Raw genomic sequence first — 13,944 nt, forward strand, 5'->3', positions numbered from 1 at the left:
TGATAATGTAGGTGTTGATAGTTACTTACGGCGGTAGGAGCGGCAATGAACCCCGTGCAGAGTAGAACGTGAGGTGCGTTGGGATAAGTGCATATATCTACTTATAATTCTTTGGCTGGTTGGTAACCCTCTATATTTTATTTTTTGTTTTACTGTTATTAGGTTAAGGGAGTTTTAGGGAGTGAAAAAAAAAATGATTTTCGTTTTATGCGCTCGCGTGATTGCCGATGGATTATAATTAGACAAAAGAACTTGTTTTCCACGCATCGAATGTAGATCCCTATGACACTTCCTCCAATCTTCTCCAATAATGTTTATACCGTATTTTAATTACCTACCTTAAATGTTACATTTCTAAATATTTTTTTTGTGCTATACATACTTCAAAAAAATCGCTGGAGGCCTAGCGGTAAGAGCGTGCGAATTGCAATTCCGGCTCGTACCAATGAGTTTTTCGGAACTTATGTACGAAATATCATTTGATATTTACCAGTCGCTTTTCGGTGAAGGAAAACATCGTGAGAAAACCGGACTAATCCCAATAAGAGCCTAGTTTACCCCCTATGGGTTGGAAGGTCAGATGGCAGTCGCTTTCATAAAAATTAGTGCCCACGCCAATTTATGGGATTAATTGCCAAGCGGACCCCAGGCTCCCATGAGCCGTGTCAAAATGCCGGGATAACGCGAGGAAGATGATGATGATGTGACACATACTTCCAAAAAAATCTACAAATATTTTACGTGACAACTGCTTATAAGTAAATATTATGTAGGTACACTTATAAAGTATAAAGTAGAAAATATCTTATAGGTACATAATATAAAAACCGATCATGTACGAGTAGGATTCACTATGGGTTCCACAGTTACACATTTTTATTGCATATTTTTTGTTTAAGACCAACTCACCTATTATAGGACATAGGTCTTCCATTAATCTTTTGGCGTTGAACTATTTTTTGTATATGTATTTATGTAATACAATTCTGAGTTAGGTTATGGTACATTTTTGCTCACCTACTTATAATTATGTATTATATCTGATATGTCACATGATACCAAAAATCGCCGCAAAGTTAAAAGTTCATTTATTTACGTTACTCATCTTCGGATCACCGACTTACTACTTCCTTACTTGACATATGTGTACTAAATTTCAATTGAACTAGTCCAGTAGTTACGGTGAAAATTGGCTTTAACAAAATGGCAGACACACGAGTGATCTTATAAGGGAGATTATTTTCCTTGAGTGAATGGTATGCATTTACCCCAATGCACCTCACGTTCCACGCGGCGCGGCGTAATCTGGCCCCTATTTCACCACGGTGACAGATACGACAAAAACATCACTGTTATTGACGCCATAGGCATCCATGGACTACAGTTACCGCTAACACTGATTTAAACTTTCACGATTTTTACACATTATTAAATTGTACAACGGAACCGCAAAACGTTCAAGCGGATAAACAAGACCAAGTGCGGGTAGTTCGAAAAACTCGCGCGGTTAGAAGATGCTGATGTCAACTTAAGCCAGTCTTCTCCGAGACCACGGGGACAACGCCGTCCTCGAAACGTCGGAGGTAAATCTTAAAACTTAGATACGCGATTAAGTCCCGTTGTACAATTTAATAATACAGTTACCGCTTACCATCGGGCGGGCCGTATTCGTGTTTGCCACCGTCATTGTACCTATTATTAAAAAAAAAACTTTATTATATCGGATAAAACAGACATTTCTCTTTCGGTAAGTCTTGACAGGAAATGAGTTCTGTGTCGCAATTTCGATACAGTTGCCGTGTTTCTTGTGACAATTGTCATTAGCTTCGCAAAATAAGAATTTTTAGTGGCAATATAATGGAGTTTATTTATTTATTAAAATGTTGGTGGCAAACAAGCACATCGCCCGTCCGATGGTAAGCGGTTACCGTAGCCTATGGAGGCCTGTGACGTCAGCAACAGTGATGTCGACAACTGTCGCACCTGTCACCGTGGTCGTGGTGAAATAGGGGCCAGTAAGTACCTAATAATCGCAGTGGTCTTAAGTGTCACAGACCCTACTGGCGCTTAAGTCCTTTATGACAATTTCTGCCTATTTTAAATTGTTCAAAAAAAAAAGAAACCGAATAATTATATCGGACTACCGAATTTTCACGAGAATCAGTTGAGAAATGTGATATGCAAAGGAGAAGAATTCGGACATACGAAAGCATTTTTGCCCAAGTTGAAACGGAGACCTTCGCCAACGCTCGGTCAATGATGGTTTAGGTACAGCTAGCTGCAGAGAAAAGGTACCACCCCTGCATACAATTATCTATCTGGTCGTACCTTTTCTCTGCAGCTGACTGTACACCTATAAAAATGGTTGTCCCTGCTGTAATTTTATACCGGTACCGTACTTTGTCTTTCAACCGGTATAGTTTTACCTTCAAAACGAACCGGTATTGATAAATAATAACGGTACCATACCGCTTATACCGTAAAGAAAGCATGATGCAGTCTCTGCTTTGCACAATTATTGTGTGGACAAAATTCTTATAATCACCGAAACATACATACCTACGCACATAATGTCATTGAAATAAAACATTGTTATTTTATAGTAAATTTATATAATACTCGATATATACACATAACAATAACCAGACCGCAGCGGTATTAGCCTGTAAGCTTCATCTCTTGTCTCCAAATCCGCAAAAACTAGTTAGTACTAAATGCTGGTCTTGCTGTTATTTTATTCTTGAAGATTATGGCTTGTTTCTTGATTATTGAGAACAGCACGTAATCGCACACATATAGACGGAACGAACGGCAACAAAGTAGGTGTAGACACTAAGACTTTCAGGTATTAAACGAATTACGCTTCGTATTAATAGGTAAGTAATATTTAAATGAATATATAATATTCTCTAACGTAAATACAAGATTACAATTGACATCAAATGTCATTGACGTACAGAAGTCATATACTTTTTTTTAATGACGCAAAATTGATACCAGCATAATGAAAATCAATCCCAATCAGTAAAACGAGTCTTTAAACTTTTTTCATTTTAAGCGGGTTTTGAAGGAACAAGTTACTTAAATTCAATTGTAATCGTATTGTTTTAGGATAGTTTACTGCTGTTTTCGATCGTTACGACCTGTAAATAACAACAAATCAAATTTTAAATAAATTTATTTACCCTATTTTTTGAAATACAATTTATCTACTGGTATACATTTTCGTATGCGTATATGATGAAATGTCTAAATAATGCCAAAAACGAGCTACGACGACGTACACGTCTGCTTCGATCCAAGGCCAGCGGCCATCTGACTCGAAGAAGAATTTTGAGTGATGTCGTCAATGTATGGAAATTGTACGAAAGTTTACATTTGGGATTGAATTTCTGTGTTGTATTTGTGAGTAAAAATATAAGTAGATAATAATTTGCTAGTTTAGTTATCTAGCTTTCAAAATCACACAACAACTCAATTACTGTTAAAGGCAAAACTGTAATGCGTGTTGCTCAAACGGAACTCCATATTTTGATTTTTGGATACTTTTAGTGTCGATTTGTAGAGAATTACAGCAAATAAAAAATATTATGCCGTAAAGAGCCGGTACACGGCTTCTTCGTGATCAAATTTACGTATAATTTAATGCAGTTATTAAACATTTCTTGAACAAATTGATTGCACAAAGTGAGCTCTAAATCGAAAACGTCATATACCGTCCCCTTAAGTTGCAGTTACAAATTAAGAAGTGCAAGAGCGGAGTAATCGGATTGGCGTTTGTGTAAACAGCGTAACGAGGCGGCACGGGGCGGCGTGGACGCGGCATTTCGGGCGGAAAAAAACTGAAAAAGTCAATAGAGCTTTAGATTCATACCGATATTTTATAAAAATACGTCAAACAGATGAATGGCGATGTCTTGCAGTTTTGCCAATTAAAATACTTATGGTACAGGACTCGCGCTTAGGGCTTAGGCCCTTTTTCACCTGAGTTACGCGAGACTTGTACCCCTTTTCACTAGAGCCAACTCAAATTGAATTGAGATTGAATAACTGATAGATGACTCAAATCAATTTTGCTACCTAAGTGTTATAAACAATTGTGGAACAATTTATTCATAAATTAATTTACAGGTTTACACATCAAAGTAACTTGTGGAACGAGTTGTTTTGCCGCGTCCATGATTGTCACTCAGCGCCGCGCGGTCATTACTACGCGAACTAACTGCCAGACTTTACCGACTCACATTCTCACTGGAGACATCTATTTATTTATCCTCTGCTATTACAGGCAACCTATTAGTTTAGGTCAAATATGTAGGTAAATTCAAGAGTAATTTAAATGGGTGATATACCACTATTTATATTTTAATCTGTGGCTCACCGTTAAAACTTTACGCACGTTATTTATTATTCCCAAACCAAGTGAGCCCTAAAAGCCTTTCAACCCTCCACAATTAAGCATTCGTAGTGAAATTTTGATCTAAGCAGCAACACTTAGAGTGTAAAGTGTTAATTATTCAGAGGGCGGTTGACGGCGAGTTATACGGGTCACGGGGCTTTTGGAGTTGGCGACAGTGCGTTTGCTTTCCAGAAAATGACACCTGAAAACTCCTTTTCACCAGTAAGGTAAACGTACTAGTGCTTGACCGTTAGATGACACCCTTTTGTCACCTCTATTGACAATGACTTATGTTTCAAGATGACATGTATACTGGGACCGCGTTGAGCACCAGTACGTTTACATTATATGATCCACAAAACCTTGCTGGTATGATATTGTAATTGATTGTCGGTTCCTTTTAGGTACATCGAGTGATTTGGCAATCCAAGAAACAACGTATCTTCCAAGGCTCCCAAAATGTGTGCACACAGATTACACGCATTTAGAACCAAATAAATGTATTAAAACGATTTCCAGCATGCTGAGAATTAATTCCTCTAAACGCTTTTTAGGGTTCCGTAGCCAAATGGCAAAAAACGGAACCCTTATAGATTCGTCATGTCTGTCTGTCTGTCCGTCTGTCCGTCTGTCTGTCCGTCTGTCTGTCCGTCCGTATGTCACAGCCACTTTTCTCCGAAACTATAAGAACTATACTGTTGAAACTTGGTAAGTAGATGTATTCTGTGAACCGCATTAAGATTCTCACACAAAAATAGAAAAAAAACAATAAATTTTTGGGGTTCCCCATACTTCGAACTGAAACTCAAAAAAATTTTTTTCATCAAACCCATACGTGTGGGGTATCTATGGATAGGTCTTCAAAAATGATATTGAGGTTTCTAATATCATTTTTTTCTAAACTGAATAGTTTGCGCGAGAGACACTTCCAAAGTGGTAAAATGTGTGTCCCCCCCCCCCCCTGTAACTTCTAAAATAAGAGAATGATAAAACTAAAAAAAATATATGATGTACATTACCATGTAAACTTCCACCGAAAATTGGTTTGAACGAGATCTAGTAAGTAGTTTTTTTTTAATACGTCATAAATCGCCTAAATACGGAACCCTTCATGGGCGAGTCCGACTCGCACTTGGCCGCTTTTTGATGTATTGAATTAGATTGGTCTATTATACCGGTACGAGGATATCACACAATGGCGAATGCTACACGCTCGATATGAATCGCGATATTTGGATCGTAATCTAGGATCACGATGTTTATCGAGTGTGTAGTATAAGTGTATCACGTATCGTGATACGGATCGCTGTATTTCTAGAAATCCAAAAATCCACGATCTGTATGCAGTATCGTCGATAAATATCGAGCGTCTAGTCTCTAATCGATATTTATCGCGTCAGTATTCATTCTGTCAGCGATGGAAGAGGACGCACATGTTGAGGCGGCGCCCGCCGTACTTGAATCGAACGATCAAAAACACTTGAAAGAATTCATACTCTTGTTAGAAACACTACCTGACTACCTGAGGTATGGGACAGCTCAAATGTGAGCAGTATAAATAAAGTGAAAAGGGCGAATGCCTATGAGCAGCTGCTTATAATTTATTGCGTATTCCCGAATCTGATTTAATAAATTCAGATGTGTATATTTTTCTCTTTCTTGAAACCAATATTATATTTCGTTCATTTTTTTCGCTTTACATGTCTTTTCAATGCTATCGCTAATATAATAGCAACGCAAGCTTTATTCATATTGTCACTCATAGCTTTATTTATTATAATTGCGAAACGTACGAGTGTACTCAATGAAATTTACCGTGGTACTGACGCGATTCGTATCGTATGTGTAGTATACATATTACTAGATAAATATTGCCTTAATATCGCGTTAAATATCGCGATTCATATCGAGCGTGTAGCATTCGCCATGTAACGTATGGCTCTAAAGGGGCCCACTTATTATAAGTCCGCCGGACGATATCAGCCTGTCAGTTGTACGGAACTGTCAACTTTTTGTTGAACTGACAGGCTGATATCGACCGACGGACTGATAATCAGTGGGCCCCTTAAAGGAGGAATCTAAATAAGGAAGCTGTATCGACAAAGAGATCGTGCTCATTCTTCAAATGAAGTTAAATGCTGCTGAGTGCCAACTTAGATGCCATTCAGATACGTAGACAGCCGCAAGTAACACGTAGAAAGTACGTGCCGCGTGAGCGGAAAATAGGTACTCGGGTAACATCTACTGGCTCTTTAGTTTTGCAATCAACCTGCGAATATCCATACTGTTTTTAGTAAAAGACCATAAGAAAGTGTCGTTGACTGAACTGAAACTACAAGCGATACCTACCAAATCAAAGATATCTTTCAATGACAATTTGTCTATGATAAAATATAAACTTGTCTCTAGAGTAATACCTACCCATGAGGGCTTTATAATTATCATATATTTTTCTAAAGAGATTGCTGCCTGTTTCATATTTAGATTCTACATATTTATTGGTTGGCAACAGTCATTTGACCCTATTTCTATCTATATTTAGGTAGAAAGAGTGGATATGAAACTACCCGACAATCCGTGTTCTAGAGATTGATGACAATCTCGAAAATAAGTACTTAGCGTTCTTCTTAAATTTACTAACAGTATTTATACTAAAAATGTGTAATTAAATAATTAGTTCAGTTTAGTTTAGTAGGCTATTATTTGCTTTCAGTTAAAGTCGCAGTGCACAGAGCGACTGTCAGCCATATTCGAACTTTAAGATACGTCAAATACTAGAGATTGAAACGATATGGATTGGATATGTCAGTGTCAAAAGTGACGCGTTTGTTTGAAGAAACGTCACTTTTGACACTTGTTTGACACTGACATATCCATTCCATATCCTTTCAATCACTAGTATTTGACGTAAGGTAAACGCAGCTATTAACGACCCCTCGAAAAACTGCAGGTATTACCGATCTATTTAGGTAATTAGATGTATTTTCGATACCAGAACCATTTCAGCGGTAGGTAGGGAGACTTCTACAAGCGTTTGTTCCTTGGGTATCGGGTAGGTTAACGTTATTTTGAGTGGTGGTTCGAAAAAAAGATATATTACGTCAATTACGGCGCGGGTAGCATGGACGCAGGTTATCTAATACTGGCGCTTGTACTTTCAAGTAAGTACGTGACTTTTCTGCTTAAGACATTTATTGAAATAACTAGCTGTTGCCCGCGACTTCGTACGCGTGGATTTGTATATTGGTGGTTATATATTCTACATTAGCTTAGAACATTGTGCAGCAAGTGATTGCGGTAGGACGGTTAATCATTTGTTAATTATTAATATTATACAACGCATGAGACTTTGTCTTTCACAACCTACGAAGTTTCAAGCCCCTAACTGAATAAAATTGTCCTCGATATAATCCCTCTTAGAATATTTTCATGTCCTCTATTTAATAAAACCTACTACCTAACTACCTATTTACGAAGTTTGAAGTTTAGGAAGTTTAGCTAGGGCTTTAAATGAAATTTGAACCCTATACAAACTTTCAACCCCTTTTTAATCATTTTAGGGGATGATTTTTTAAAAGCTGAAATTATTTTTCTTGTATTCTAATAATATGCCTTTATACAACGATTCAAGTCCCGCACTCAAAAAAATGTTTGGCCTCCAAACAAATTTTCAACCCCTTTTTCACCACCTCGGGGGATGAATTATCAAAATCTCTGAAATTAGTTTTCTTCTCTTTTGATAAAATACATTTTTACGAAGTTTCAAGTTTGTAGCTTTAAATAAAATTTGAACCCTATACAAACTTTCAACCCCCTGTTTTAACCCTGTTAGAGGATGAATTTTACAAAACGCTAAAATAACTTTTCCTGTCTTCTAATAATATCCTCAAATAGAAAGATTCAAGTCACGCGTTCGAAAAAATGTTTGATATCCATACAAACTTCCAACCCCTTTTTCACCGCCTTAGGGGATGAATTTTCAAAAACGCTGAAATTGGTTTTCTTGTATCTTAATTTAATACCTTTTTGCAAAGTTTCAAGTTCCTAGCTTAAAATAAAATTTGCACCCTAAGACGAACTTTCATCCTCTTTTATCCCCCTTAGGGGTTGAATTTCCAAAAACGTAGCAATTACTTTTTTTTGTAATCGGCTATTATGCCTTTCTAAGAAGTTTCAAAGCATTTGAATGGATCAAAACTTTCAACCCCTTTTTAACCCTGTTGGGGGATGAATTTTACAAAACGCTGAAATTATTTTTCCTGTATTTTAATAATATCCCGAAATACAAAGATTCAAGTCCCGCGTTCGAAAAAATGTTTGATATCCATACAAACTTTCAACCCCCTTTTTTGGTAAAAAGGGAATTTTCCTTAGGGGATGATAATTCAAAAACGCTGAAATTAGTTTTCTTGTATTTTAATAACATATATTTCTACGAAGTTTCCAGTTCCTAACTTAAAATAAAATTTGAACTCCATACAAACTTTCAACCCCCTTTTAACCCTGTTAGGGGATGAATTTTACAAAACGCTGAAATAACTTTTCCTGTCTTCTAATAATATCCCAAAATACAAAGATTCAAGTCCCGCACTCTCAAAAATATTTGATCTCCGTACAAACTTTCAACCCCGTTTTTACCACCTCGGCGGATGAAGTTTTAAAAACGCTGAAATTAGTTTTCTTGTTTTTTTAATTAATTACCTTTTTACGAAGTTTTAAGGTCCTAGCTTAAAATAAAATTTGCACCCCAGGACAAAGTTTCATCCCCTTTTTTACCCCCTTAGGGGTTGAATTACCTGAAACGTCGCATGTCCTGTTTTTTGTCATCGGCTATTATGTCTTTCTAAGAAGTTTCAAAGCATTTGTAATGGATTCAAACTATCAACCCCTTTTTAACCCTGTTAGGGGATGAATTTTCAAAAACGCTGAAATTACTTTTCCCGTCTTATAATAATATCCCCATATACAAAGTTTCAAGTCCAACACTCACAAAAATATTTGATCTCCATACAAATTTTCAACCCCTTTTTCACCACCTTGGGGGATGAATTTTCAAAAACGCTGAAATTATTTTTCCCGTCTTATAATAATATCCCCATATACAAAGTTTCAAGTCCAACACTCTCAAAAATATTTGATCTCCATACAAATTTTCAACCCCTTTTTCACCACCTTGGGGGATGAATTTTCGAAAACGCAGAAATTAGTTTTCTTGTTTTTTAATTTAGTACCTTTTTACGAAGTTTCAAGGTCCTAGCTTAAAATAAAATTTGCACCCCAGGACAAAGTTTCATCCCCTTTTTGACCCCCTTAGGGGTTGAATTACCTGAAACGTCGCAAGTCCTGTTTTTTGTCATCGGCTATTATGTCTTTCTAAGAAGTTTCAAAGCATTTGTAATGGATTCAAATTATCAACCCCTTTTTAACCCTGTTAGGGGATGAATTTTCAAAAACGCTGAAATTACTTTTCCCGTCTTATAATAATATCCCCATATACAAAGTTTCAAGTCCAACACTCACAAAAATATTTGATCTCCATACAAACTTTCAACCCCTTTTTCACCACCTTGGGGGATGAATTTTCAAAAACGCTGAAATTACTTTTCCCGTCTTATAATAATATCCCCATATACAAAGTTTCAAGTCCAACACTCTCAAAAATATTTGATCTCCATACAAACTTTCAACCCTTTTTTCACCACCTTGGGGGATGAATTTTCGAAAACGCAGAAATTAGTTTTCTTGTTTTTTAATTTAGTACCTTTTTACGAAGTTTCAAGGTCCTAGCTTAAAATAAAATTTGCACCCCAGAACAAAGTTTCATCCCCTTTTTTACCCCCTTAGGGGTTGAATTACCTAAAACGTCGCAATTCCTTTTTTTTGTCATCGGCTATTATGTCTTTCTAAGAAGTTTCAAAGCATTTGTAATGGGTTCAAACTTTCAACCCCTTTTTAACCCTGTTAGGGGATGAATTTTCAAAAACGCTGAAATTACTTTTCCCGTCTTATAATAATATCTCCATATACAAAGTTTCAAGTCCAACACTCCCAAAAATATTTGATATCCATACAAACTTTCAACCCCTTTTTCACCACCTTAGGGGATGAATTTTCAAAAACGCTGAAATTACTTTTCCCGTCTTATAATAATATCCCCATATACAAAGTTTCAAGTCCAACACTCACAAAAATATTTGATCTCCATACAAACTTTCAACCCCTTTTTCACCACCTTGGGGGATGAATTTTCAAAAACGCTGAAATTACTTTTCCCGTCTTATAATAATATCCCCATATACAAAGTTTCAAGTCCAACACTCTCAAAAATATTTGATCTCCATACAAACTTTCAACCCCTTTTTCACCACCTTGGGGGATGAATTTTCGAAAACGCAGAAATTAATTTTCTTGTTTTTTAATTTAGTACCTTTTTACGAAGTTTCAAGGTCCTAGCTTAAAATAAAATTTGCACCCCAGAACAAAGTTTCATCCCCTTTTTTACCCCCTTAGGGGTTGAATTACCTAAAACGTCGCAATTTCTTTTTTTTGTCATCGGCTATTATGTCTTTCTAAGAAGTTTCAAAGCATTTGTAATGGGTTCAAACTTTCAACCCCTTTTTAACCCTGTTAGGGGATGAATTTTCAAAAACGCTGAAATTACTTTTCCCGCCTTATAATAATATCTCCATATACAAAGTTTCAAGTCCAACACTCCCAAAAATATTTGATATCCATACAAACTTTCAACCCCTTTTTCACCACCTTGGGGGATGAATTTTCGAAAACGTAGAAATTAGTTTTCTTGTTTTTTAATATAGTACATTTTTACAAAGTTTCAAATTCCTAGCTTAAAATAAAACTTGCACCCCATACAACCTTTCATCCCCTTTTTAACCCCCTTAGGGGTTGAATTTTTCAAAATCGCTTCTTATCTCTTGTACACTTTATAAATTCAACCTAGTGTGCAAATTTCAACTTTCTAGCTTTTGTAGTTTCGGCTCTGCGTTGATGAATCAGTCAGTCAGTCAGTCAGTCAGTCAGTCAGTCAGTCAGGACACTTGCATTTATATATATAGATTGACTACTGTACTTTACATTTTATTACTAGATGTATCAATTCAATTATAAATTCTTGTTTTAACATCACAATTTATCTAAAAAATTACATTGAAAACCATAAAACTTTAAATTAAAATAGAACGGTGATAGCGTCACCACTTTTAGTTGTAGCAGCTATCAACGATCCGTAAGTCGGTAACGGCCACAACGTAATGTTTAATTTTTGCGTTATTTTATGTTATCATAACATACCAACGCAAGTATTTTTATGGACCCGAATAAACTCAAACAATTAGTCTTTTTAAAAATCTATTACCGACATACACTTCATCATCTAGTTTTCTTATTTTAACGCTGTAAAATTACTTATTTTATCACCGATTCAAAGGAATCGGTAATAGTAGTAACTATAAGAAGCTATTACCGATCGTAGATATATAATTTAATTTTATACTTACTCTTGTGACACGATAGGTACCCATTATTATAAATACACACACTCAAACAGACACAGATCAATCTCCCCAATCTAAGCAATGCGTGAAAGTTCCTAGAAATTTTCGTTCATATTGGAAATATAAAATATTTACCTTATAAAGTGTTAGAAATTTTTAAAATAATCCACTATGGAAACTATGTCACCACACCTGCCTAGGTATATACATATATGTATAAATATATATATGAGTTTCACTGCTGGGCACATACTTTCTCTTATCAGCTTATCACGATCGGAAATAGCTGCTTAAAAATCGTTAATAGCTTCACAGCCATTATTATGGGTCGGCAATAGTAACAATCGACTCAGTAACTGTATAAATTAATTTTTACATCATAATCCTTTATTTAGGTAAAGGTAGCTTTGTAATTACCTTTTATAAACATAATATTAGCATATAAAAATTGAAAAGTATATTTGAGGGCAACCTGTATACTTAAAAACTATGGTCGATTCTAAAATAGCCTTAAGGGGGGCGTTAATACCTGCATTTACCTTATCTTAAAGTTCGAATATGGCCGTGTTTCTTTGTGTTTCTGGAATGTTGTGAGATGTTTTACGATTCTGAACTTGTGAACAAAAACTTGTAATATAAAACAACACTAAAAAGGCTGAGAAATTATACGGCACTGACAAGAGTCGGACTTAGCTAACTTGGCATGGCATTTGCAAAGACAAAGTGTGGTAGTACCTATCATCATTAATGTCAAATGTAGGTATATGAAAATATGACGTTCACTTTATTCTGTTCTAATCGGTGTAAAGTTATCTTAGACGGACAGACTTTATTCTTCAGTGTCCATAATTATAGTGATGTTTAGATTTTTGCAGTTTTCTGTAAACGCATTTTCACATTGTCCGATCCGATGTCGAATACCGGATGATCTTTAAAGAAAATCAGCGTAGAGACTGCCGTATGGCATCAAGTCCTTCTTTTTTGGTTTGAGGTTACCTTTTGGACAAAAAACATTAAAAAAAATAATAAATAAATATTAAAAGGCGCTTTTAAAATGTAACGAGTAAACATTTTGTGGTCATATCCGATATCCGGTATCGAATCAGACCCTGTCAAATTGCTCTTACATTCAGGTACAATCGAAAATGCACTAAAAATTATGTTTAAGGCTATCATTCTCTTCACCGAGTAGTAGTCTCTTAGAACCAGTTTCAGTGCGATCTTGGGACCTATAATGACAGTATTAAACTGCAGGTCTTAGTATGCTGGTAGATATATCTTACACAATTGGTTGGGGGTTGAAAACGATAGGTCATCGTGATTGGACGAGTAACTGCGACATTTTGGATGCCCCGAGATTTATGTAACCGACTTACTCGTACCTACGTCTGATAAAGAAGGTGACCACCTATTTAACATGAATTTTCTACAGTTTGTCTCTGACTAATCGGGCTTTAAATTCAGGACTCGATTCTTCTCGCTAAACTAAGCTTTTATTATGAGACCAACCCCAAAATCGCGAAAAATTACAAAAAACGTCGACATCTGACGGCCTAAGTAGCCAAGGTGACAATCGCTTGCGCTTCGCCATCGAATCGCTTTGTGTGTCTCTATCACTCTTCCATATTAGTGTGATAGTGACAGTTGCGTTTCGTACGCTACGCAATTGGCATGTTGTCTACGGGGCCTGACGGCCTAGCCAAAGTGACAATCGCTATCGCTACAACAACGAAACGCTTTGGGTCTCTCTATCACACTTCCATATTAGTGCGACAGTGACAGTTGCGTTTTGATCGCTACGGAGCGTATTAAGCAATTAGCATGTTGTCTACGCGGCCTGATCAGCCAAAATGTATGAAAAAGCCAATTGTTTTTCACCATTTCGGGGTTGGTCCCTTAATGAAAGTAGCTGAGTTTAGCGAGTAGAATCGATGCCTGAATATTAAGCCCAATGGTCGGTTTCAGTCGCAGCTATCCATCAGCGAAGCCATTCTAAATGTATAGAAACAGGATATTCAACGTTACTTAACA

The sequence above is a fragment of the Cydia amplana genome, chromosome 8 (assembly GCF_948474715.1).
Source record: "Cydia amplana chromosome 8, ilCydAmpl1.1, whole genome shotgun sequence".
NCBI classification, from domain to species: domain Eukaryota; kingdom Metazoa; phylum Arthropoda; class Insecta; order Lepidoptera; family Tortricidae; genus Cydia; species Cydia amplana.